Consider the following 26,747-nt stretch of genomic DNA (forward strand, 5'->3'; position numbering starts at 1 on the left):
AAGAGATAACACCATTTATAACAGAATCAAAAAATATCAAATATAAAGGAAGTCATCCACGCCACGCTGGAGTCAGCTCACGCCAGTTCATGAGAGCCAACTGATCATACCTGTGTTGATTTTCTATTGCAGCGTAACACCATGTACATTGCGGCTTAAAACAACCCCTATTTATCTAACATTCTCTAGGGCAGAAGGCCAGCAGGATGTAGCTGGGTTCTCTGCTCAGAGTATCACAAGTCTGCCTTCAAGGTGTTGGTTGAGTTTGCGTCTGGAAGCCTTGGAGGAAAATCCACTGTCAACCTCATTATATCGTTGGCAGAAATCGGTTTCTTGCAGTGGTAGGACTGAAGTCTCCAATTCCTTGCAGGCCACATTCAGGAGCCACTCTCAGCTCCTCGAGGGTCCCTGAGTTCCCATCACAGGGCCCCTCCGGCAGCAAATAATTTATTGTGCATCAAATTCATCTGTGCTTTTATTTTTTATTTTTTTATTGCATATTAGGTTTTGGGGTACATGTGCAGAACATGCAAGATAGTTGCATAGGTACACACGTGGCAGTGTGTTTTGCTGCCTTCCTCCCCTTTGCATTTCTCCCCATGCTATCCCTTCCCAGTTCCCCCACCACTGTCCCTCCCCTATTCCCCCAATAGACCCCAGTGTGTAGTGCTCCCTTCCCTGTGTCCATGTGTTCTCATTGTTCATCACTCGCCTATGAGTGAGACTATGTGGTATTTCATTTTCTGTTCTTGTGTCAGTTTGCTGAGAATGATGTTCTCCAGATTCATCCATGTCCCTACAAAGGACATGAACTCATCATTTTTGATTGCTGCATAATATTCCATGGTGTATATGTGCCACATTTTCCCAGTCCACTCTATCATCGATGGGCATTTGGATTGGTTCCAGGTCTTTGCTATTGTAAACAGTGCTGCAATGAATATTCGTGTGCATGTGTCATCTGTGCTTTTAATCTTTTCCCTCCTGTTTAGTGACCAGCCAGAGAAAACTCTCTGCTCCTAAAGAGCTTATGTGATGAGGTCAGAATCACCCAGGTCATTTCCCAATCTAAGGCCATACATACCATAGTCAGTAACACAATTATGGGCATAAAATTCATCATCTTTACAGTTTTGGGGGTTATGCGAGATGTGTAAACACCTTGAAGAGGCGTTTACCTCTCAAGGAAGAAGTTAATCTTGGGGAAAATTTCCCAGTCTTGCTCAGCACAGTCCATCTTCTGGCCCCAAATATTTACATCTCTCCCAAATTCAAAAACACATTCACCTACTCCAATGTTGGCAAGGGTCTCATCCCATTAAAGCATCAATTCAAAGTCCAAGATCTCATATAAACATCATCCTATAAAATACCTGAACCAGGTATGGATGAGCTTCCTAATTGCAATCCATTAGGTATAGACTCGGGCACACTTTCTCTGCATCCTCGGATCTGTGACGTTAGAAATGGTTATCTGCCCAAAATGCTTCTTTCATACAATTGTGGAACAGCTATAGGATAACAGTTATAAGCATTCTGGTTCTTATGCCTGATGCCAAAAAGAGAAAAAAGAGAAATGGATGTCACCAAAATTTAAAACTTTTGCTCTGTGAAAGATTCTGTTAGATTTAAATAAAGGAGAAAATATTTGCAAACCACATATCTGGCAAAGCACTAGTATGTAAAATACATAAAGAATTTTCAAAACTCAATAGCAAACTAACAATCCATTTAGAAAATTATACATAGAAAGGAACAACCAGTATGAGCCTTTCTAAAAATATACCAAAAAGTAAAGAGCATCAACATAAAGAAGAATTTACATCAATGAATGGATAAAATAGCCAGTTAACATCAAATGGCAGTAACCCTAAATTTAAATCGACTAAATCCCCCAATCAAAAGATACAGCCAAAACCTAATGGTATATCCAAAGATACACAAAGACTCAAAACAAAGGGTTAGAGAAAAATTTACCAACCAAATGGAGAGCAAAAATAAATAAATAAACAAAAAGCAGGAGTTGCAATTCTCACATTTGATAAAATAGATTTCAAAGCAACAAAGATACAGTGGTAAAAGGATCAATGCAACAATAAGAGATCTTAATACCCAGATACATAAGACCCATAACGAGATTTAGACTCAGCAAGACAGAAAATTAATAAGGATATCCAGGACTTCAACTCGGATCCGGAATAAGTAAACTCAATAAATATTTATAGAGTTCTCTATTTTAAATACACAAAATATTGATCGGCCATTATTAATACCCATTTTTAGAATGAAGCAATATTCCTGTTCTCTCTCCCTCTTTTTCTTCCTCTCCTTCTCTCCTTTTTTTACTTTTCAACATCCTAGTTCCTTACCTCTACTCAATTAAAAAAAAAAAAAAAGAAAGAAAATCTAGTTAGCTAAAGAGAGATCTATGCAAACAACATCTAGATTTTTGATTTTTTGTTTTTGTGTGATCTGAAAAAATCGAATCAATTTTAATCATGGTACATACTTGTAATACATATCCAGTGGATTTAAAGAAGCTGCCTTCCATTAAATAATCAGCGTATTATCTTCTACACTTGTTTTATTTTGAAAATGACTGGTATAGTAATTTTTTTTCAACTTTATAGGCTTCACATTGGAATATTTGTGGCTAAATGCTGTTAAATACTGCAAAAAAAAAAGGAAAGAAAATGGACAGAGGTCATGAATGAATTTTTCACCAAGCAGATACACACATGGCAAAAAAGCATCTGTAAAGATGCTCAACATGCAGTAACAAACACAAATTATAACTGCAGTGTGATACCACTACACACCTATCAGAACAGCTAAAATAAAAAGTAGTCACAACACCAAATGCTGGCGAGGATACAAAGAAACTGAATCACTCACATACTGCATATGGAAATGAAAAAGGGGACAGACACCCTAGAAAACAGTTCAGCAGTGTCTTAGAAAAAAACGTAACTACCATTCAACCCGGCAATTGCACTCTTGGCTATTTATATCAAAGAAATAAAAACTTACATTCACACAGAATCTATGCACGAATATTCATAGCAGCTAAGCCAAAACCTGGAGACAACCCATATGTCCTTCAAGTGGTGAATGATTAAACAAACTGAGATGCCTCCATACCATGGAACACTGTTCAGCATTGAAAAAGACTGAACAACTTCTGGCACATGCTGCACAAGGGTTCAAAGGCCTAAGAGGGCATGGTGGGGGATAAAGAAACACACGAACACAAACATAGAGAAAGCTGGGCTGGGTGGTCCAGGAAAGTGAGGATGTCAGTTTCTCTGGCCCCGACCTGTTTCAGAGTACTTTATTTGATATGTTCACAAAGCACATAGCAGAGAGAGGGTGCTGTCACTTAGAACAGCCTGTGGTTATAATTCTCATACTTCAGCTAACAACTATCTTGCAGCAAGGTCAGCAAAAGCTGTTTATTTCTCCAGGTGGTTCTGCTTTTCTCCAAGACATACACATTCTCCTATTATGGTTTCACTTCTCTGGACTTCACTCAAAGTTCAAATCAGGCTTGCTGCTGATTCCCCCAGAGGGGGTGGGCTACTCTGGCTCTCTACACAACTGATGCACTCGACAGCTTGGACAAATGTTCAGGAATTATGCCAAGTGAAAAAGAGCCTATCTCAAAGTGCTACACACTGCATGGTTCCATTTCTGTAATATTCTTGAGCAAAATTATAGAAATTGAGAACAGACTAGCAGTTGCCAGGGACCAGGGAAGAGGGAGCTGGATGTGGATCTAGAAAGGCAGCATGGGATTGTTTTGCTGGTGGAACTGCTATGCATCTTGGTAACCTACAGGCTGTTTTGGCCCAGCTTCCAAAGTAACCACCTGAAGAAGTCTGATGATTCACAGCTTACATCCTATCCCTGAGTAAAGAATCTTGAGTCTCTCAAACCTTACCATGAGTTCCTCAAACTGTTGATATACTGATTAATACGTGACCTTCTGACATTGAAAAAGAGACTGATTTGTTTCTGAAACTATTTTTTCAACTTGTATTTTAGAATCTATGGGTGGATGTGCAGGTTTGTTACATTGGTATATTGTGTGATGCTGATGTTTGAAGTAGAAATAAGTCTCATCTCCCAATAGGTAGTTTTTTATATATTTCTTTTATTTTTCTTTTTTTTTAAATTTTGTTTAAGACAGACTCTCCTTCTGTTGCCCAGGCTGTAATGCAGTGGTGCAACCTCAGCTCACTGCAAACTCTGCCTGCCAGATTCAGGCAATTCTCATGCCTCAGCTACCCAAGTAACTGGGATTACAGGCATGCACCACCATGCCTGGCTAATTTTTAGTATTTTTAGTAGAGATGGGCTTTCACCATGTTGACCAGGCTGTTCTCGAACTCCTGACCTCAAGTGATCCACCCACCTTGGCCTCCCAAAGTGCTGGGATCACAGATGTGAGCCACCTCACCTGGCTGATAGATTTTTTTCAACCCTTCCCTCCCTCTCCCCTCTGGTATTCCCAGTGTCTATTGTTCCCCTTTTTATGTCCATGTGAACCCAATGTCTAGCTCCCACTTATAAGTGAGTACAAGAACCATAAATCATAAAGTTTGCTAATTGTCTTCCATGTAGAACCTTTTAGCTGGTGCCTTGTCATCTGCAGCCAATGACTGTAACCTCTGTATTGTACTCTTCAGTGAAGAGGACAGCTCTAATAAGAAGAGACCCCTCCCTTCTCCTAAAGTTTCCCATAGTAACCTTCCAACTTAGAACAGACTCTGGAACACATTCAATTTTTTTGGTGTATCTGCCCAGGTCAGTCCTCACATTTGGCTTCCAATAAATCTTCATCAAAACTTTGGCCGATAATCTTGACTACATCATGTAAATATCGGGCTGTGATATTTTGTAAGAGAGAACCACTGAGGGAAACTGGATAAAGACACACAGAATCTCTGTAATATTTTTTGCATGTGAATTTTCAATAATCTCTAAAGAAAAAGTTTAAAATGAAATACTGAATTGGGATTGGAATTGGGCAGTTGGTAAAAGCTGACAGAATTCTGAAAGACAAGATAGGGAAAAAAACCCTTAATTGCTCTGATCAAACTGGTAGAAATATGGACATTAAAGAAGCTGATAGTAAGTGCTCAGAAGACATAAGGGGCACAGTAGAGAAATCCTAAACTGCCTTAGAAAATAACTACATCTCTGGCTGGGTGCGGTGGCTCATGCCTATAATTCCAGCACTTTGGGAGGCCAAGGCAGGTGGATCACGAGGTCAAGAGATCGAGACCATCCTGGTCAACATGGTGAAACCCCGTCTCTAAAAAAAATTAGCTGGGCATGGTGGTGCGTGCCTGTAATCCCAGCTACTCAGGAGGCTGAGGCAGGAGAATTGCCTGAACCCAGGAGGTGGAGGTTGCAGTGAGCCGAGATCATGCCATTGCACTCCAGCCTGGGAAACAAGAGCAAAACTCCATCTCAAAAAAAGAAAGAAAACAACTACATCTCTGTGAGTAGACTGCTAACAGAAATCTGGGATTTCTGCTCAAAATTAAGTAAGCTCAAAAGTAAGTAAGGAGCATGTTATTGGAGGAAGATATATCCTTGTTAAGTGGTGAAAGAAATCTTAACAAAATTGTGTCCCCCAGTGGAAAGCAGTACTTGTGACAAACTTGTTTACGTGGCCAAGGAGATTTCAAAACAAAGTGCTGAAGGTACTCCCTGGTTCCTCCTTGCTGCTTGTAGTTAAATGAAAGAAGAGAGAGAGAGAGATTGAGGGGAGAACAGCTAAACAAAAGGAACCAGGGTGGGATGGCTTTGAAAACCGTCATCTTCTCCAGATGGCAAAAGATGTTAAATGTCATAAAGAGCTGCTGAAAGTTTGCTTAGAGAAAAGCCTCCATGTGTGACTGGACAACACTCTGCTGAAAGCTTGGAAAGATTAAAAAAAAAAAAAAAAAGTCAGAGTGTTCAGGCACAAACAGTCCAGGGCTTAAGGGTGTGAGTAGTTTCTCAGTCAAAGCTGAGGGCTTCTAGGAAGCTTTCCAGCCTCCTAGGTTTGCTCTGCAGCAAATCTGACTGAGGAAGAAGTCAAAGAGAGAGAAGGGCATAGCTTGAAATAATCTGGGAAATGATCTGGCAGTGTGGCTGTTGCTAATGGAAACAGAACATGCTGCAAAGCCATGCTGCCTTCCATGAAGCAGGAAGGCTGCCTCCAAGGGTGGAGCAAAGAGCCACACAGGCCAATTCCCAGGCAGTGAAACCTGATCAAGGATCTCTGGCTACCATTTACCTTTCTGGATTTCCAAACCGCTTTGGACTGGTGATCACTTTTTATCCTTCCATTTCTTCCATTTTTGAGATAGAATGCTTATAACTATTATCCTATACCTATTTCACAATTGTAGGATGAGAGTTTGGGGGGAAGTAATTGTGTCTCTAGTGTCACAGGTCCAAGATGGAGCGGAATTGTACCCAGGAGTTGCACCTATATACATACCTTGCATAACCTATGGACTGTAAAGAAGACGAATTTTACTCCCAAGGTTAGGTCACTGAATATGGTACTTTTTGCCTTAGACGAGGCGATGACCTGGGTGGACCTGACCTTACTGCACAAGCTCATTAAAAGCAAAGAGTGTTCTCTGGCTTTGTGGGCCAAAGCTCTGTGGTGATATTCTATATGAATTACACTCATAAGCCACATCAATACTTGATTTCGATTTTTTTTTTTTTTTTGAGACAAGTTCTTGCTCTGTCATTCAGGCTGAATGCAGTGCTCCAACCATGTGACTGCAGCCTTGACCTCCTAGGCTCAAGCAATCACTTTCTTAAGTAGCTGGGACCACAAACATGCAGGTGCCTCCACGCCCAACTAATTATTTTAATTCTTTTGTAAAGATGAAGTTTCCGTGTGTTAGTCAGACTGCTCTTGAACTCCTGGCCTCAAGTGATCCTCCTGCCTCAGCCTCCCAAGCAGTGATAACTACAGACATGTGCTACCACACTCAGCTTATTTTTAAATTAGTTGTAGAGTGTGGATCTTGCTATGTTGCCTAGGCTGGTGTCAAACTCCTGGCCTCAAGTGATCCTCCTACTTCAGTCACACGAAGTGCTTGAATTACAGGTATGAGCCATCATAGCCTGTCTGACTTTGATATTTTACCTGATGAGATTTTGGATTTTTGGCCTGATGGGATTTATATGAAACTTTGGACTTTGAATTCATGCTCTAGTGGAATGAGAACCTTGTTAACCTTGGAAGAAAGTGAATGTATTTTGGCATTTGGGAAAGATGTAAATACTTGGAGGCCAGAGGATGCACTGTGCTGGGCAGGACTGGAAATAATCCTCAAGATTAACCTCTCCCTATTCACATATCTTGCATAACCCATGGACTGTAAGGAAGACGAATTTTACTCCTATGCTTAGGTTACTGAATATAGTATCTTTCGCCTTAGATAGGGAGATGACCTGGGTGGACCTGACCTTACCACACAAGCTCATTAAAAGCAAAGAGTTTTCTCTGGCTGGTCACTGAACAGGAGCCAAAGCTCTGTGGTGATATTCCATTTCATTTCTGATATTGGTGATCTTCTCTCTTTATCTTCATCAGTCTTGCTAAAGCTTTATTGTTTTATTAATGTTTTTCTGTTGGGCGCAGTGGCTCACACCTGTAATCCCAGCACTTTGGGAGGCCGAGGCGGGTGGATCATGAGGTCAAGAGATCGAGACCATCCTGGTCAACATGGTGAAACCCCGTCTCTACTAAAGATACAAAAAATTAGCTGGGCATGGTGGTGCGTGCCTGTAATCCCAGCTACTCGGGAGGCTGAGGCAGGAGAATTGCCTGGACCCAGGAGGCAGAGGTTGCAGTGAGCCAAGATCGCGCTATTGCACTCTAGCCTGGGTAACAAGAGCGAAACTCCGTCTCAAAAAAAAAAAAAAAAAAGCCAGGCGTGGTGGCACGCCCCTGTAATCCCAGCTGTTCGAGAGGCTAAGGCATGAGAATCACTTGAGCCCAGGAGGTGGAGGTTGCAGTGACCTGAGATCACACCACTACACTTCAGCCTGGGTGACAGAGCAAGGCTGTCTAAAAAAATATACATCTTTTTCCCAAAGATCCAGCTTTTTGTTTCATTGATGTTCTCTATTGATTTCCTGGCGGGTTTTCTGCCCTTATCTTTATTATTTCTTCTGCATACTTTACATTTATTTTGCTCTTCTTTTTCTTTTTTTTTTTTTTTTTTTGAGACGGAGTTTCACTCTTGTTACCCAGGCTGGAGTGCAATGGCGCGATCTCGGCTCACCGCACCCTCCACCTCCTGGGTTCAAGCAATTCTCCTGCCTCAGCCTCCTGAGTAGCTGGGACTACAGGCACGCGCCACCATGCCCAGCTAATTTTTTGTATTTTTAATAGAGATGGGGTTTCATCATGTTGACCAGGATGGTCTCAATCTCTTGACCTCGTGATCCACCCGCCTCGGCTCCAAAAGTGCTGGGATTACAGCTTGAGCCACCTCGCCCGGCCTATTTTGCTCTTCTTTTTCTAGGAGGTAGATATTTGGATTATTGATTTGAGACTGTTCCTCTATTCTTATGTAAACATTTAGTGCTATAAATTTTCCTCTCAGCTGTGTTCCACATATTTTGATATGTTGTATTTTCAGTTAAATCTAGTTTTTTTGTATTTTTTATTTCTATGAGAATTATTCTTTGACTTATGTATTATTTAGAGGAATGATTCTGATTTCCAAGTGTTTAGAGATTTTTCTGTTGTCTTTTTCTATCCATCTGTAGGTTGATTCCATTATGGTCAAAAAACATAATCCACATTATTTCAATTACTTTAAATCGTTGAGGTTTGTTCTATGGCCCAGGATATGATCTACATTGATGAATCTTCCATGGGTGTGAAAAAAACATGACCAGGAGCAGTGGGTCACTCCTATAACCCCAACACTTTAGGAGGCCAAGGAGGGCAGATCACTTGAAGTCAGGAATTTGAGAGACCAGCCTGGCCAACATGGTGAAACCCAGTCTCTACTAAAAATACTAATGTTATCCGAGCATGGTGGCAAGGGCCTGTAGACCCAGCTACTTGGGACATTGAGGCAGGAGAATCGCTTGAACTCAGGAGGCAGAGGTTGTGGTGAGCCAAGATCATGATGCCACTGCACTCCAGCCAGGGCAACAGAGCAAGACTCCATCCCAAAAAGAGAAAAAAACAGGCCAATTATCATGACTCATGCCTAGCACTTTTGGAGACTGAGGCAGGCAGATTACCTGAGGTCAGGAGTTCAAGACTAGCCTGGCCAACATAACAAACCCTATCTCTACCAAAAATACAAAAATCAGTCAGGCATGGTGGTGCATGCCTGTAGTCCAAGCTACTTGGGAAGCTGAAGCAGGAGAATCATTTGAACCCTGCAGGTGGAGGTTGCAGTAAGCTGAGATCACGCCACTGCACTCCAGCCTAGATAACAGAGCAAGACTGTCAAAAAAACAAAAACAGCAATGTGGTCCCTACTATAGGTCAGTTCTATCGATATCTGTCAGATCTAGTTGGTTTTATAGTATTTATTGCTCAAATCTTCTATTTCCTCTAGTATTCTGATTCTGTCTTCTGTGTTTTTTACTCTACTCTTGAGCCTATCCAGTAAGGTTTTTTATGTCAGTTAGCATATTTTTTAGTTCTATTATTTCCATTTTGCTTCTCTTTATAACTTCTTTTACATTGCTGAGATTTTCTACTTTTTCATTTGTTTCCAGAGAATTCACAGTTGTTTGTTGAAGCCTCTTTATGATGACCACTGTAAAATCCATGCCAGAGGCTCCAACACCTGATCTTTCTCAGTACCGTCATCTGTTGATTGCTTTTTCTCATTCCTGCTGTAGTTTTCTTGTGTCCATTGTAATCTGGACGTAAGGGACATTATATCGTGAGACTCTGGATCCTGTCTAGCCTTCCCATTTTTAAGTCCTACTGTTGAGGCATAGTGCAAGGACGGGCACGTATCATCAGCTTCACACCGAACTCACTCACAGCAGCCCCACAGAAGTGGGGCTGTGACTCACACTGACCCTTGTGGGCGAGTGAGGTGAAAGTTTAACTCCTCCCTCTATATCCATGAACACTTCCCTGGGGCACCAACTTGTACATGCTCATCGCTTCTGAGGGCTGATGTGAGATCAGCCAACTCCCTGTGGGGCCCCACTGCCACCAGAGAAAAGAGAGGGGAAGGACTCACACTGCTTTGCCGCTGCAAGGTAGAGTCTGGAGCTGAGGTGAGCCTGCTGAAACCAGGGAAAAGACGGTAAAGCTGAGCTCCAGCTAGCCCTGTTCCCCACGCACTTTTCCACCTCCTTGGTGCCAGGTGAGGGTGGAGACTAATCACATTCTCACTACCTCGTAAAGTTTTGGAAGGGAAGAGAAAACTCTTTCTCTGCTTACTTGGATTCAGTGGCTAGAGCTTGCAAATCAAACTGATTTTTAAAAATCAACAGAATAAAAAGAAAACAGTTTATTTATGCTTGCAACACATGCACGTTGGGGTGCTAAGTTTAAGTAACTCAATGAGATGGTTAGAATTTGGGGCTTAGAAAACCATTCTAACAAAGGGAAATAAATCTTCAGAGAAGTGACAAGAGGAAGGAAAAAGGATTTGGGTTTCTAGGGGCAGCGAAGGTAAATACCTGGAGGAAGCTGGGGCAGATAAGGATTGTGTTAGTGCGGTTTGTATGTGCAGACCCAACCCATGTCCGCCTGCTGTGTCCAGTGATAAGGTTGCTTTGTCCTCCTGGTATGGAAGTGGGGAGGGAGATACCACCACAAAGGGAAATTTATGCCCTGCCTTTAGGCAGAAATTGAGCGGGTGAAGGGTAGAGAGCTTTTCCTGCCTCTGTGTTTCTCAGTTGCCATAAGCTCAACAGAATCTCAATGCCCAAATGGCTTGTTTTTGGGTAGCATATTCTGATGCCCATCAGCTCCATTGGCAGTGGGTGGAGGTGGAGCTCAGCTTGCCCAGGGCCCTTTTCACACCTCCCTGGCAGGGGAGCTGCAGCATCACTGGTTCCACCGATCAGCACCAGTGCAACGTGGAGGGCTGTTTTCACTGGTGTTTGGCTGGAGTAGGAAAGGTATTGCCAAGAAAGATTCTGTTCTCAGGCCCCCCTGTTTCCCAGCCCTTTGTCCAGGAGGCGTTTCCTGCAGCTGGTTGGTCTGAGCCTGTTGGTGGCTCGGCAGTACACTGCAAAGATGTGTGGGAGGCAGGAGGGAAGCCAGGGCTCCCCGCTGGGTCCATCTCGTGCCCTGAAGTCTCAAGGCCTGCCTTCCTCTTTCCACCTTTCTGAGACCTCTGTGGCCATTTGTTTTATGTCCAGGGATTTTTAGTTATAAGGGACAGGACAAGGGAGAAACAGGGTTACTCTACCTTCCTGGAACCGGGAGCTCCCTCCCACACCCACACTTTAGGTGCTTGTTACAGCAGCCCCACCCTCTCAGTACCAAAATGTGTACTAGTTTGCTATCACTACATGCCAGTTACCAGAAGCTTGGTGGCTTCAAACAGTAATGTACTACTCACAGTTTCTGCAGGTGAAGGTCCAGGCAGGGAATGGCTGGATTCTCTGCTTGGGTCTCACTGGGGCTGTAGTTCTATCTGGAGCTCAGGGTCACCTTCCACACTCACTGGTTTCTGGCACAAGTCACCTACTTGCTGCTGTGGGACAAGGTCCCATGCCCTCGCTAGTTGTGGGTCGGGGACCGCTGTCGCCTCCTAGAGGGCACACTCCGTCCCCGCCATGCGGCCCTGCCATCGCAGAAGCAGAGAACCTCCCCGAAGTGAAATGCTTCTCGTGCTTTGAATCTCTCTTATTTCCCTTTCTGCAACCAGTCAGAGAAGACTTCCTGCTTTTAAGGGGTTCATGTGATTTGGTGAGGCCCACTCAGATAATATCCTTATCTTAAGGTCAGCTATGCCACAGGTCAGCCTAATCACAGGAGTAAAATTCGTCATCTTTACAGCCCAGGGCAGGTACAGGATGTGTACAGCAGGGGAGCAGGAAAGCTCAAGGGCCATGTTGGGGGTCCTGCACCTCTCTTCAACTGCGTGTTTATGAAGAGCACATCGTTAGCTTGAAATCAACCACATTGGGTCTTTTTCCACCAGAGAACTCAACAAATGCTAAAGTCTGGGGCTTCTCTCCCCAGGGCAGGTCTACCAGCATACTTACTGAATAAATACAGTGGAAGAGGTCCAGTCCTCTAACACCAAACACCGCAAAGCATTGTTAGGAAAAATAAAGATGACCTTAACAAACAGACCAACTGCACCATGTCCATGGGTGGGGAGGACTCAATGTTGTTAAAAGATCAGTTCTCTGCAAACAATTGATAGACACAAGCCAATCTCAATCAAAGTCCCATCTGTTAGGTGTGTGTGCATGAGTGTAAATTGGTATGCGATTCAAAAATTCATCTGGAAATGCAAAGACCTTCAATTAACAATTTTGAAGTAGAAGAAAAGGGTGAAAAATATACACTGTAAGATTTCAGGGCTTGCTCTAAAATCGTAGTAATAAAATCAGGGTAGTACTCATATAAGAATAGAGACAGAGACCAGTGGAACAGAATGTTTTTTAATCCCATAAAAAAGACCCACATATATACAGTCATTTCATTTGTGAGAAACATGCTACTACAATTCAGTGTGGGGGGAAAGAGTGATCTTTTCAAGAAATTATGCTGGAAAACTATATACTCATATGGGAAAAAATAAAACCTTGACCCCTCTCTTACAAAAATGAATTTGTGATAGATCATAAACATAAAAGGTGAAACACTATAGTTTCTAGAGCAAAATTCAGGAGAATATTTTTATAAACTTAGGCTAGGCAAAGATTTCTTAAATGGAACACACACACAAAAATTAAAATGAATTTAGACTTTACTAAAATTGAGAACTTCTGTTTACCAACGGCTTCACTAAAACAATACAAAGATGTTAAGAAAAAAAGGCAAGCTTTTACTTCTACCCTTCTAGAGTTTTTCAGCTGGGCCTGATAATTAAATTGACATAAGACAGATCAACAGAATAAAGCATACAAAGTCACTTAATACAAACCTTACATTGCACAGGAGCCTTCACCAGAAACAGAGACCCAAAATGCAGTTAGAGGTGAGTGCTTATGTATTGAATTAGACCAAGGGTGGTAAGTTATGAAAATGTGAGCAGGCAAAGGTTTGAACAAAGGGAGTTAATCGGTGGAGAACTGCCTGGGAAGATGAGGGTTAGTCTAGCAAGGTTTGTTTCTGCAGCTTTCCCTCAGTCTCAACGTCCTGTCCCCAAATATAAGACTGATGCTGTCCTTCTGGTATAGGCAGAATGCCTTTCACATGGGAATTTTATCTCCTGCTCTTCAGAGACAGAAGGAAGGTCAGAGTGATCATGCACCTCCTGCTTTCAAGTGCCCTTAATTCAAAATAGTCAGTATTCCAGAGTGTCATATTTTTATCTCCTTCAGAGATAAGCCACAGAATAGAAGACATTTACATTACATAAATCTAGCATGAGACTTGTACCCAGAATATATAAAGAACTCCTACAACCTGATTAATTTTAAAAACAGTCAATCCATGGGGAAAAAAAATAGCAAAAGATGTATGCGTTATAAAAAAGGATATCTAGATGGCCAATGAGTACATGAAAATGTGGCCAACATCATTCTTCCTAAGAAAAATGTAAATCACAACATCCCACTATACCCCCAGTCAAGGTGAAATTAAAGGAACTGACAATATCAAATTTTAGCAAAAACATGGCATCACTGAAGCTGTTATACACTGCTGGTGGGAATATAAATTAAGATAATCCCTTATACCTTATGACCCAGCAATTCCGCTTCAGAGTTTGTTCACCAGTGGTAATGTAAAAGACCCTTCAGGCCAGGCGCGGTGATAATCCCAGCATTTTGGGAGGCCGAGGCAGGCGGATCACCTGAGGTCAGGAGTTCGAGACCAGCCTGGCCAACACAGTGAAACCCGTCTCTACTAAAAATACAAAAATTAGCCGAGCATGGTGGTGTGTGAGTGCGGTGGTAGGTGCCTGTAGTCCCAACTGTAGTCCCAGCTGAGGCAAAAGTATCACTTGAACTCGGGAGGCAGAGTCTGCAGTGAGCCAAGATCAGGCCATGCACTCCAGCCTGGGTGACATTGCGAGACTCCGTCTCAAAAAAAAAAATGATCCTGCATAGAAATTTTATTCATAAATGGGAGACAAGCCAATTTTCCACTGGGACAGAGAAAGAACCCCTTTTAGAGGCCTTCCAGGCTCCCAAAGCATGGGAATAAAATAAAATTCTTGAATCCCTTCCAGGGAAATTTCAGGTACCTATCTAGGCTTGAGAAGTGAATGAACAACCTGAGAAGCAAGCAGGTAATCACAGCTTAAACAGTGTCTACTCAAGTGAGCTGGAGTTACAAGGTGTGTGGTTCCCTATAGAAACTAAAGATAACATCTTGACATATGTCTCTGAGTTGTTTTTTCAGAAACCCAGACCCCCACCAGATGGAAAATGCCAACCACTCTCAGATAAGGGGAAACGAAGGACTGAACTCCAACTGTTACCAGGAAGTGCAGGAATCCTCGGTTTTGTCTTACTTGGAGAAAGCGCTCTGCCAAGTGACTGATTTACTGCAGGAAACGAGAGAGCAGACAGTTATTTAAGGGGAAGTACACTCTGCAAAGATGAGGCAGAGTGGGCCGCTAAGGGGAGTGAGCCAGCAGCAGCTTGAGAGTTCTGCACTGGGTTTTTATGCTGCCAGACTTTTCTGAAGTTCCTGCCTCTGCCTTAAGTCTCTGCTGTTTTTCCTTGTCTAGTTTTCCTACTTTTGCCTTAAGTCTCCTCCTTTCCCTGCCTAAGTTCCCACCCCAGGCTTGCGGGACCCTCTCACTCTTAGCTGGTGCACGTATTTGGGTCCGGTGTTGGATACAGATCCTATTTGATGGCTGCATTGCTCATTACCACCACCCCAGGAAGGCTAGAGAGTGGTCAGATCTATGCTTACTGTACCTGTGTCATCTCTTAAGAATTGGCTTCTCTGCTTCTTCCCCTTAGCATGCACCTAGCTACATTCTGACACATTAACTGCAGCGTGAATGATTACTGGGCATCTTAATGAATGTGCCTTCCTGTATAGGTATTTCCCCTCCTCTCTGCTTGTAACTATCATTCCTGTTTCAGGTGGTCCCTGGGGTGGGAGATGTTCCAGGCTTCCCTTTTCTCAGGGGTTCTCCTCTCCTGCTCATGTCTGGCTATCTGCTGGCTCTAACACGACCACAAGTCTTTGTTCTAAATTTCCTCCAGAGAAGTCTGGGGAGAATCATTCTCACAGACCAAACTTTAACATGTCTTTCTGCTGACCTCAAATTTCAGACAAAGCTTCACTTCCTTAACCAACTGCATAAAGAATCTCTGAATCCACCTCTGACCCGTAAGCCCTCACTTCAAGATAGCTTGCCTTTTGGGGCCAAACCAATGTATAGCCTCCATGTGTTGACTTATGACTTTGCCTGTAACCTCCCTCTCCCTGCCTTTAAAAACCCTTCCATGTAAGTCTTCTGGAAGCTCAGGTCTTAAGCTTTAGCTTCCCAACTCTCTTTGCTTGGCACCCTACAATAAATATCTTTCTCTCTCTGCAAATCTCAGTGTCAATGTTTGGCTTGCTGTACCAGGCAAATGGACCCAAGTTCAGTTTAGTAATACCACCAACAGCAGATGGGGCCAGGTGCGGTGGCTCATGCCTGTAATCCAGTATTTTGGGAGGACCTCAAGTAGGCAGATTACTTGCAGCCAGGAATTTGAGACCAGCCTGGCCAACATGGTGAAATCCCATCTCTACTAAAAATGCAAAAAAAAAAAAAAATTAGCCAGATATGGTGGTGCATGCCTGTAATCTCAGGAGGCTGAGGCGCAAGGATTGCTTGAACCGGGAGGCAGAGGTTGCAGTGAGCGAAGATCATGCCACTGTGTGGCAGGCCAGGTCTCACTAACGCAAGCCTCCATAACTGTTTCAGTACCTATTGAGTGGTTAAGTATTAAAAGCCAGTGCTCCAGAAACAGATAAACACCACATGTTCTCACTCATAAGTGGGCGTTTAACAATCAGAACACATGGACACAGGGAGACACACCAGGGCTTGTCGGGCAGTGGGGGAAGGGGAGGGAGAGCATCAGGACAAATACCTAATGCATGCGGGGCTGAAAACCTAGATGATGGGTTGATGGGTGCAGCAAACCACTACAGCACATGTTTACCTACGTAACAAACATGCACATTCTGCACATGTATCCCAGAACTTACAGCATAATAAATTAAGACAGCGTTCTTTTTTTTTTTTTTTTTTTTTTTGAGACGGAGTTTTGCTCTTGTTACCCAGGCTGGAGTGCAATGGCGCGATCTCGGCTTACCACAACCTTCGCCTCCTGGGTTCAGGCAATTCTCCTGCCTCAGCCTCCTGAGTAGCTGGGATTACAGGCACGCGCCACCATGCCCAGCTAATTTTTTGTATTTTTAGTACAGACAGGGTTTCACCATGTTGACCAGGATGGTCTCAATCTCTTGACCTCGTGATCCACCTGCCTCAGCTTCCCAAAGTGCTGGGATTACAGGCGTGAGCCACCACAAAGACTGGAATGTAACAAAAGCCCATCAAGAGTTTTGTCTAAACCTTAAATTATAACAAAATAATAAAGGAATTCTTAACAAAAGCCATCTAGGATTAAACAAGTTTTACTCTAAGTTTGAAGAAACTCCCCAGGCCTCCACAAACAAGTTTATGGAGTGTCTGAAGGAACTCCCCAGACCTCTGAGATTTAGCAGGAGACAAGATAAGGGGAATCACTCCAGCACCTGGGCCCATTTAGATTAAGTAAATTTACTCAGGCTCCAGAGCAGGCACATGTACACCCACGTAACAAACAACTCAGACCTTAGTTGTAGATTCAAAGACGTTAATCACTGAGGTCTTCAGATGAAGCACTCTTAACACATAGACATAGAGCTCAGAAGGTATGTACGTTCTGGAAATCTGTGATTTTGAGTTGATCTGGCAATAATTTTCAAGCCTTTTCCCTGTAACCAGTTGTGGAAATAAAAGTCTCTTCCTCCCCAGTTCATCTGCATGTCGCTATTGGGTCATGAGAAATAGCGGCCTGTCCTTCAGTTTGGTGCAGGAACAAAATTTGGCGCACCAGCAAGGAGAGACAGGGACAGTGCTGCATTCAGCAGCCAGTGGCTTGCCACGAGAGAGTCTTCAGGAGGATCTCAGCATCTGCACAAAACTGCACGTCTTTTTCACTATTGGAGAAGAACTGGGATCAGGAGCGGGCATGCTCAAAGGGTGACTTCACTGGATCTTCCTCCTGTCTGGGCTTGTTGAGCCGTTTGTCTGGTACCACCAAGGGAAGTGATAAGGCCTGCTCATACACCTGCTTGGCGTATTGGTTGAGATCAGGTTTGGGGTTGGTTTTCAGTCTGTTTGCCTGACTGCACTTCCCCTTGTGTTGTCCAAAATTTGTCTTCACTTGTATATCTGTCTTACTTCTTTTGATACCGTGTAAACTTGAAAATGGGAGGTGTTGGGTTCATTCCTGCTGACAGATCTCTGGGAAGGAAAAGTATTTATTTTAGGAGTTCAATGGTTAAAAGTCAGCTTTATGGAAAGTAACATCTAAGATGTGTATATGAATGTGTGCATGTGTCATGTTTGTATTTAAAAGGCCTCCATGTTTCATGTTTTGTTTTTGTTTTTGTTCATTTCTCTCCTAGGACCTTGTCTTTTTTCAACCTCTGCCTCCTGAGTTCAAGCAATTCTCCTGCCTTATCCTCCCAAGTAGCCAGGATTACAGGCACCTGCCACCATGCCCAGCTAATTTTTGTATTTTTAGTAGAGACGGGGTTTCACCATGTTGGCCAGGCTGATCTGGAACTTCTCAGGTGATCCACTTACCTCAGCCTCCCAAAGTGAATGAATGAATAATGAATCTCACATCTGGGATTACAGACATGGGACTCCAAGCCCGACCTAGGACCTTGTCTTTTTAAGCAGAAGTTTTTTTGTCTCAGTTGACTGAGCTCCATTTTCTTTATTAATAGCTATTACAACAGAAGCTACTCTGGGGGTTTTAAGAAAAGATGTAATTTAGACACTTAGAAATGTCTTTGTTTGGAAAAAAAAAATTAAGTGCCCTGTAAATGCATCACATGGTCTAGCCTCATAATAATTCTCCCTTTCTGAAAACCCAGGATTCAGTATGGGCTTTGCTCTGAGCTCAAAGATCCAGTTAAAAGATACGTAGTCAATAGCTAAATAAAGTTAATATTTGGGGGGCTGAGGCGGGTGGATCATGAGGTCAAGAGATCAAGACCATCCTGATCAACATGGTGCAGCCCCGTCTCTACTAAAAATACAAAAATTAGCTGGGCATGGTGGTACTCACCTGTAGTCCCAGCTACTCAGGAGGCTGAGGCAAGGAGAATTGCTTGAACCCAGGAGGCAGAGGTTGCGGTGAGCTGAGGTCGTGCCATTGCACTCCAGCCTGGGCAACAAGAGAGAAACTCCATCTCAAAAAAATAAATAATTAAAAATAAAGTTATTCTCCTCATACAGTCCTATGATAAATTTCTATAATTTTATGTTTGATCTGGTGTTTATCATTAATCTTCCTCTAGCACCACCCTGGCCTTTTCTCTGTGTCACCTAAGAGTTGTTTCCCTCATATGCAGATTTAGGAATATTTAGCTGACAACTTCCAGAGTAATAAACCAGGTTGTTAAGAGTTTACAAGTCTAAGATAGGAAAAAGGAGGTCTTAAGAGTCTATAAAATGTACTTCTGTTGGTATGCCTGATGTGTCTGCATATTTATGTCTTGTGTACACCATGTTTTACTGCTGAAAATATGTAAAAGAGTTCTAATTAATTAGCTCAAAAAAATAAAAGCACTTAAATAACAGAAAAAAGGAAAAACTGGTCAAAAGCTTTTTCAAGTTTATGTAACAAGTAAAATCTTTAATAAATAAGCTAGCTTTAAAAATTATTGGTGAAGTCATATTAGAACTGTCTTAAGAGCTGCCAACATATATTTTGTCTGTATTTATTGATTGACCAATTTCATACTTCTCTCTGCCAAGTACTTAAGTTATCAAAATTTGGCACAGAGGCTACAAAACTATAACTCAGCCCAAACAGAATGATCTTTGCTTGTGTAATTTTTAATAAACAAAACATTGGGTTTAATGAAGGTAGCTACATCTTGAATTATTTAGTAAAATATCCAAACTTCTAATCTTGTGGCCTTAAGCAGTCTAGTCCACAGACATGAAGGAAGTTTGTTCTGGGAAAGGACTGTTATCAACTTTGTTTCAAAGCTAAACTATAAACTAAGTTAATGAACAAGAACAGATTGGAGGTTAGAAGCAAGATAGAATCAGTTAGGACAGATCATTTTCACTCTCTCAGCTATAATTTTGCAGTGGTTGTTTCATAACTTTAAATGATGACTATTACAGTTCTAATAAATTAGTAGATAAATGTAATGGAATAAATACTCAAAAACAAACATAATTTAGAATCTAAAGTTATATTAAATTAAGCAACAAATATTTCATTATTTGGATAATTTCCAATAAAAATATATTATAGGAAAATATTCTTTCTAAGAAATGTGTCATTTTTCAAGGGCAAATAATTTTTGTCTAATTCAAAGATTATTTACAGGTTATATATAAAACAAGCTAAAATAAACCAGGAAATAAGAGAGATCTAAAGAAAGTTACAAAAATAAAGAGAGCATAAAGATTATTGGTAAAATAAAAATATCTTCAAAAATGTAAACATTTGGTCTAAATTATGCAGGTTAAATAATAGGTTTACTAAATACTGTAGGTCATAAACTGCTTCTTTGACTTAAAAATTGTTCCATTTATTTTGGAGTGTTAAATTCTAGATAAGGCCTGGGGACATTCCATATGCCTGGGGACATATGAAGTTAGCCAGGCCTCTAGCTATGCAAAAGGTATTAAAGAAAAAAAGATTTTATATAAAAAAGGATCTTGTATGGTAAATTATTTTCCTAAGGTAAAATAACTGGTTGTTGAAAAAGAGAATGTTTAGGACAAGTCAGAAAGTTAAGGCATGTTATAGCTTGTCTGTGTAAGTTATGAAAGAATTTACAAAAAGGAATTTATGCAAGAAATATTTTACAATTTAAAGGTAATTAGGTTCCCTAAATGCTTTATGACTCTAGCTGTACAACTTGCCTGCTTTACAGCTAAGTAAGGCCTGGGACACATGGAGTTAAATGCCGGAATATGTCAGACCTTATCTGCACTTCTGTCTAAGTCCTAGGCTCCACACCTAGTCCATAATTAAAATCCCAAATTTACAAAGGTTTTTACCAAAAGTAAAGATTGCTAATAGTTAATGGTGTAACATGTATTTGAGACTATTGAAGAAACAGTTTTATATGCAAGGTGTGTAAGGAAAGTTAAATATACTTTCTGCAAAAAGATTATCAGCAGGCATGAGAATGTGGATTTTTGCCTAGATTAAAAGGTTAAAGGATTGTTGTAAGTTGGATAAAATAAATATGAAAGTTTAAGAAAGTTGTGGAAGGTTGATTATAAGGTAAATTCTGTGTTTAAACATATTGGCTAAAATTAAAGGGGTATCATTCAGTTTTCCTATAAATTATTAAAATAAAAACTCAATGGATTTCTCTTAGAGCACTAACCTGCTCTTTAACAAAACTAGTTTAGGGTTATAAAAGGTCTATACAAATCTTACCTTATGATCAAACATTAAAATTGGGTAAATATGTCTTTACTAATGTAAAGGTGAAATTTGGCTTATTTGGTATAAAAATTATACAGGAAGCATTATCAAATATGAAATGGTGTTTGGCCTTCTTTGGGTTATATTTGTATAAATAGGTTATTGGTATGTGTTCCAAAATCATGGAAGACTCCTATAATTCTTATATATCTTAGCATATGTTATCAGTAATAATTACTACATTAAATTATTGCATGCCACAGAGGTAACAGATATCCTTGTCAGTTGTATCTTTAACTATGGCTACCCTAAAACTTTCATCATCTATAAGTAATTGTATGTCTTGTTTTAGTCCTCTTTAGAAGGTGGTTTTATAATCAACTATATAGCTCTAACAGGTGTGCTCTTGAATGTAGGCTTCTGATAACTTTGGGGATTGTAACATCAGAATAGAGGGAAAACATTCAGAATAGAAGAAAAACATTCAGTGTGTTTGTTAATGCATGTTGAACATCTTTACAGATGCTTGTTTGCCATGTGTGTATCTGCTTGGTGAAAAATCTGTTTATGACTTTTGTCCATGTTCATTAATATCAAGCAGGACAAAAATTAACTGCATGAATTGAACTCCCTAATAGGAAAATGGAGTGATCTTTTTAACATTTTGCTTAAAATATTGCTAATCCTTTGTTTTGCTTTTCAGAGTCCAGGAAACATTTCTTTGAGCTATTGACAGCTTTTAACAATTTAGTATAGCCCCATGAACAAAATTTGTAGCATATTTGTTTCTCTCTCCCTGATTTGTCTGGAATTTGGAAACTATTTGTGAGTGTTCTTATTTTATGGCAATATAGTTATTTGCATAAGTGCAATAAGAATCTGTCTTCTTTTGTAACAGGACACAAAATCTGGTTATTTTACCAAGGCTTTGACTGCAATGGTATGCTTTCCTTTAAGGAATCAACCTTGACTTGTAAAGCCCATGGGAAATTGCCCCCCTATTCTGTGTACACAGTTCCCATACAGGATTTCTGATCTGTAGTAAGTAAAGAATACCACTTTCTGATAGCCCAAGGCATCCCAACTTATCTTGAAACCTCAAGAGGAGAATAATTCACCCAACTCATAGATATTTGATGGTATAAATCTATAGTTGAGCTAGGTTTTAAAAAGGTCTTATCTCAGATTTCTGCTATGGAACAAAGTTGCAACAAAGCCAATTTAAAAGGCCTATGTAACAAATAATTATTCTTGCTGCTCTTTCTAATCTGGTCAAACATAATAAAGCAAATTGGTCCTACCATAATTCGTCTTTTAATAAAAATGAGAAACTGGAGAGAGAACAATTATGTTTCAAAAGCCACAGAACACCTGTTGTTAAATTCTAGTCTTGCTTAGTGTTTTTCAGTTTTTATTATTTTCTACAGTTTGGATTAAATTCTGATTTTGCTGCCTACAAGCCTCCAGAAGAATGTTTTCAATTTTTTTCTTTTTCTTCTTCTTTTCCTCATTTTTCCTAATTGAAAATTACTGAAACCTAAACTGCATTCCTAAAGCCCTGTGAACGGAAGACTAGACAACTTAAACTTCAGAAGAAAACCAGCAGCAACCTATTAATATGTGTTGCTGTTGCATACTATTGTGTTTCAGCAGGCGCCTCCTCTAAGCTCCCAAAACAGAATGTTACTAGGAACAAATAGACCTCTCCCACCCCAGTGCTGCATTTCAGTGCCCCATAACGATGACTCCCATCTTGGCAGGAAGTAGCCAGAAAGATTACGATGCCCCATCTCCCTACAATTCTCATGCTAAATAAATATACAAGCATGATAGAAAGCATGCACAAATTGACAGTTGGGATTGTGGCAGGCCAGGTCTCACTAATGCAGGCCTCTGTCACAATGGTTTCCGTACTGACTGAGTGGTTAAGCTAAATATCAAATGCCAGTGCCTTTATAAAACAAAAGCCCATCAAGAGTTTTGCCTAGGCCTTTCCTGGGCCTTAAAGGATAACAAAATAATAAAGAAATTCTTAGCAGAACCCATCTAGGATTAAACAAGTTTTATTGTGGGTCTGAAGAAACTCCCCAGACCTCCACAAACAAGTTTATTGAGGGTCTGAAGGAGCTCCCCACACCTCTGTGATTTAGCAGGAGACAAGGTAAGGGTAATCACCCCAGCACCTGGACCCATTTAGATTAAGTGTACTTACTGAAGCTCCAGAGGAAGGTCTTCAGGAATCAGACCTTAGTTATAGATTAAAAGAGGTTAATTACTTACATCTTTAGATGAATGCACACTTAACATGTAGATATATAGCTTAAAAGGTGTGTAAGCTCTGGAAAGCTGTAATTTTGAGTTGGTCGGGCAGTAATTTCCAGGCCTTCTCCCTGTAACTGGTTGCAGAAATAAAAACTCTCTTCCTCCCCATTCATGTGCACCTTGTTATTGAGCCTCAAGAAATACTAGCCCGACCCTCAGTTTGATCCAGAAACAACTGCACTCCAGCCTGGGCAACAGAGCAAATCTCTATCTCAAAAAAAAAAAGAAAGAAAGAAACAGTAGATGGGATATATAATTTATGGTATATTCATACAATGGAATAACATAGCAATGAACAAAAATGAACTACACACACATAATAATGTGAGTAAATTGCTCAGTTATAATGATGAGTGAAAGCAAACACAAAATAACATATACAGTAAATTCCATTTATATGAAACTTAAGAAGAGGCAAACTGATCCTCCTACATATATCAAATACAAGTTGGGGATAATTAGGGAAATGTGAGTAAGTGCCGGATATTTGACAATATTAGACATTTGCTCATTTTCTTAGGTGTGACAATGGTATTGTTATCACTCATGAAATGATTAAGAGCAACCTATCATGATAGCTGCAACCACTTTTAAACTCTTGTACGTATGTGCGTGAGTGTGTACTTTTCTATTTTGGAAAAAAAAATGAGAATGAACTACAGTTTTATCACAAAGTGCAAGATAAACACTTTATTTTTAAATATTTTTTTATCAGGGCATAAAGGAAAAGACTGATATATTGTCCTATATTAAAATTCAGAATCTGTTACATCAAAAAAATCACTAAGAGTGAGAAAGAATAAGCCACAGAACAGGAGCAGACATTTCTGTTTCACTAGGTTGTGTATTTAGATCTTTCATACACTTCTCTGTATGTGCTTATATTCCACAATACTAAATAAAAAAGTTAAAAAAGCAATTGAGCTATAAAGGACCAGGTGGATCTTAGTTAGCCAGAAATGGCTCTAACTGATGTTTTTATCTTGCTTGTTAAATAGGTCATTTAGCTGCAAGGAATTTAGCATTGTTGCCTGCAGAAGCCATTGAAAAACAAACAAACAATAAAATTAACAAGCAATCTTCTCCAAAGTGCTGGCAAAGATGAGCCCAAGACTGAGAAGAGGTGGGGGCAGCAGCTGGGGAGCCCCTCCTGGAAAATATGAAACATCATGAAGCCAATTAATTTTCCCTGATTGACATGAAAATTAATTTGCCTAGAATTATTCACGCTGGAGGTTCTAATTATTCATTTCCATCAAGATGCAAATTTTGTTTTATGCAGAGAGAACAAGAGGGAGGCCAGAGGGAAGTGATGGGGTGTGGTGGGCAGGCCTGGGTTGGCGGGGAACCTGGAATCCATGTGGTCCTAAGACACAGGAAGTCTGAGATACAGCTTGGGAAGGGCACCTCCTATCTGAAGTAGTTCTCCTCTGGGGAGAGTCACTGAGCCACAGGAGAAGCGGCAGAGACAGGGAGCTACTGTGTGCAAACTGCATCAGAGGATGAACCTAATGCCAGGAACGCAATGCCCAATTCTGGGAACCCAGAGACACTCTCAGCTGGGGCCGGTGCCCATGCTGGGAAGAGTTACATAACAAAATAAGACGATGTGTTCAGTGTGCATCCTTTCCTGCAGTGAGTGTTCAGGACATGTTTGATGATTCACTGCTGCATTATTAATCTTTTGGCAGACCACTGAAAAAAGTCACCCTCTGTATGAATAATAAAATGTATTAAATAACGCAAGAAATATTTGTTACCCAAGTATTAGCTGGGTTAACCATGTGTTGGGTACTAGGAATGCAGAGGGAAAAAGTTAGTCTTTATATTCTCAGGGAGCTCACTGTGGAGTCCTAAGACCACAACAGACCTTGAGAGTGGCTGTTTTTAAGGAGGGAGGAAAGATGTGCAAGACCTCTACCATTGAAAACCACAAAGCGGGCCAGGCGCGGTGACTCACGCCTGTAATCCCAGCTGGCCCTCAGCAGATTCGATCGCTTCCCCCAGGGACCATCCACAGATGGCTTCTTCCTTCACGTAGGCAGGGCCGATGAGGACTCCGAGGGAAGGTTATATGTTAGTTGTTCAAAAGGCCCCAACTCCCATGATTCAGAGCCGTGGACTCTCCTCAGGCAGGATTCTGACTCGGATGTGGTGGTCCTAGAGGAGGCAAAGCACGATTTCATGGGTGAGGCCCATCCTGTGGTTCTCAGCAAATACATCGGAGAGGAAGAGTCGGCCAAACTGCAGGAGGACATGAAGGTGAAGGAACACAAGGACAAAGATGACGCCAGTGGCTGTTCAAGCCCCTGCCTGAGCACAGCCTCTCAGATGAGCAGCATCTCCGTGGCAAGTGGGAGCGTGAAGATGACCAGCTTTGCAGAGAGGAAGCTCCAGAGACTCCACAGCTGCGAAACCAAGTCTAGCACCAGCAGCTCCCCTTTGACTACGTGGAGGCAGAAGAGGGAACAGAGCCCTGGCCCGCATGGCAGGGACCCCGCCAGCCTCCTGGCGTCCGAGCTAGTGCAGCTGCACATGCAGCTGGAGGAGAAGCGCAGGGCCACCGAGGCGCAGAAGAAGAAAATGGAGGTGCTATCGACGAGGCAGCGCTTGAAGCTCAGCAACGCTGCGTTCCTGCATGTGGTGAAGAAGGGGCTGGAGCACTTTACAAAGGAGTATTCTCAGCATAATGGGGAGGAGTGTGAGGACGGCGTTCCCTCCTCATACTCCCGTTTGGGAGGCTGAGGCGGGTGGATCATGAGGTCAAGAAATCGAGACCATCCTGGTCAACATGGTGAAATCCCGTCTCTACTAAAAATACAAAAAATTAGCTGGGCATGGTGGTGCGTGCCTGTAATCCCAGCTACCCAGGAGGCTGAGGCAGGAGAATTGCCTGAACCCAGGAGGTGAAGGTTGCGGTGAGCAGAGATCATGCCATTGCACTCCAGCCTGGGTAACAAGAGTGAAACTCCATCTCAAAAAAAAAAAAAAAAAGGAAAGAAAACCACAGAGCATTGTTGAAAAAAAATGAAGATCTAAATAAAAAATGTGAAGAACTCAAACCACTGCACTTTTTTCAAAATAAAAAGGTGAATTGACTTGCTCTATGGCTGTTGAAAGATTACAAAATGATATTGTATTACTCAAGGTTCTCCAACAGAATGTGTCCATGCAGAGAGAGGTTTATTGTGGAAGCTTGGTAACTTGCTCAACAAAATCTAGAGCTGGCAGGCTGGATACTCAAGGAAGAGTTGCAGCTGAGTCCAACGGCAATCTGCTGACAGAATTTCTTTCCTGGAAGTCAGTCTTTGTTCTAGTAAGTCCTTTAACTGATTGGATAAGGCCCACCCACATTAGGAAAGGTAATTTGCATTACTCAAAGACCACCCATTTACATGTTCATCACATCTTTAAAAACGCTTTCACAGAAGCGTCTAGAAAAATAACCAAATGTTTGAGCACCATGGCCCAGCCAATTTGACATAAAATTAATCATAGTAGGTGACAATTAAGAAAGCACAGCATTGGCCAGGCACAGTGCTTCATGCCTGTAATCCCAGCACTTTGGGAGGCCAAGGCAGGAGGATCGCTTG

General features: G+C 41.5%; 1 pseudogene across 1 annotated transcript; it reads left to right on the plus strand.

Annotated features, from left to right (window-relative positions):
- Nucleotides 1-23,404: 23,404 nt before the first annotated feature.
- Nucleotides 23,405-26,154, plus strand: LOC144576685 (calmodulin-regulated spectrin-associated protein 1 pseudogene; annotated as a pseudogene). The gene has a single exon (XR_013519010.1). The product of XR_013519010.1 is annotated as a calmodulin-regulated spectrin-associated protein 1 pseudogene (transcript).
- The last annotated feature ends 593 nt before the right edge of the window (nt 26,155-26,747 follow it).

The sequence above is a fragment of the Callithrix jacchus genome, chromosome 6, assembly GCF_049354715.1.
Source record: "Callithrix jacchus isolate 240 chromosome 6, calJac240_pri, whole genome shotgun sequence".
Taxonomy (NCBI): Eukaryota; Metazoa; Chordata; class Mammalia; order Primates; family Cebidae; genus Callithrix; species Callithrix jacchus.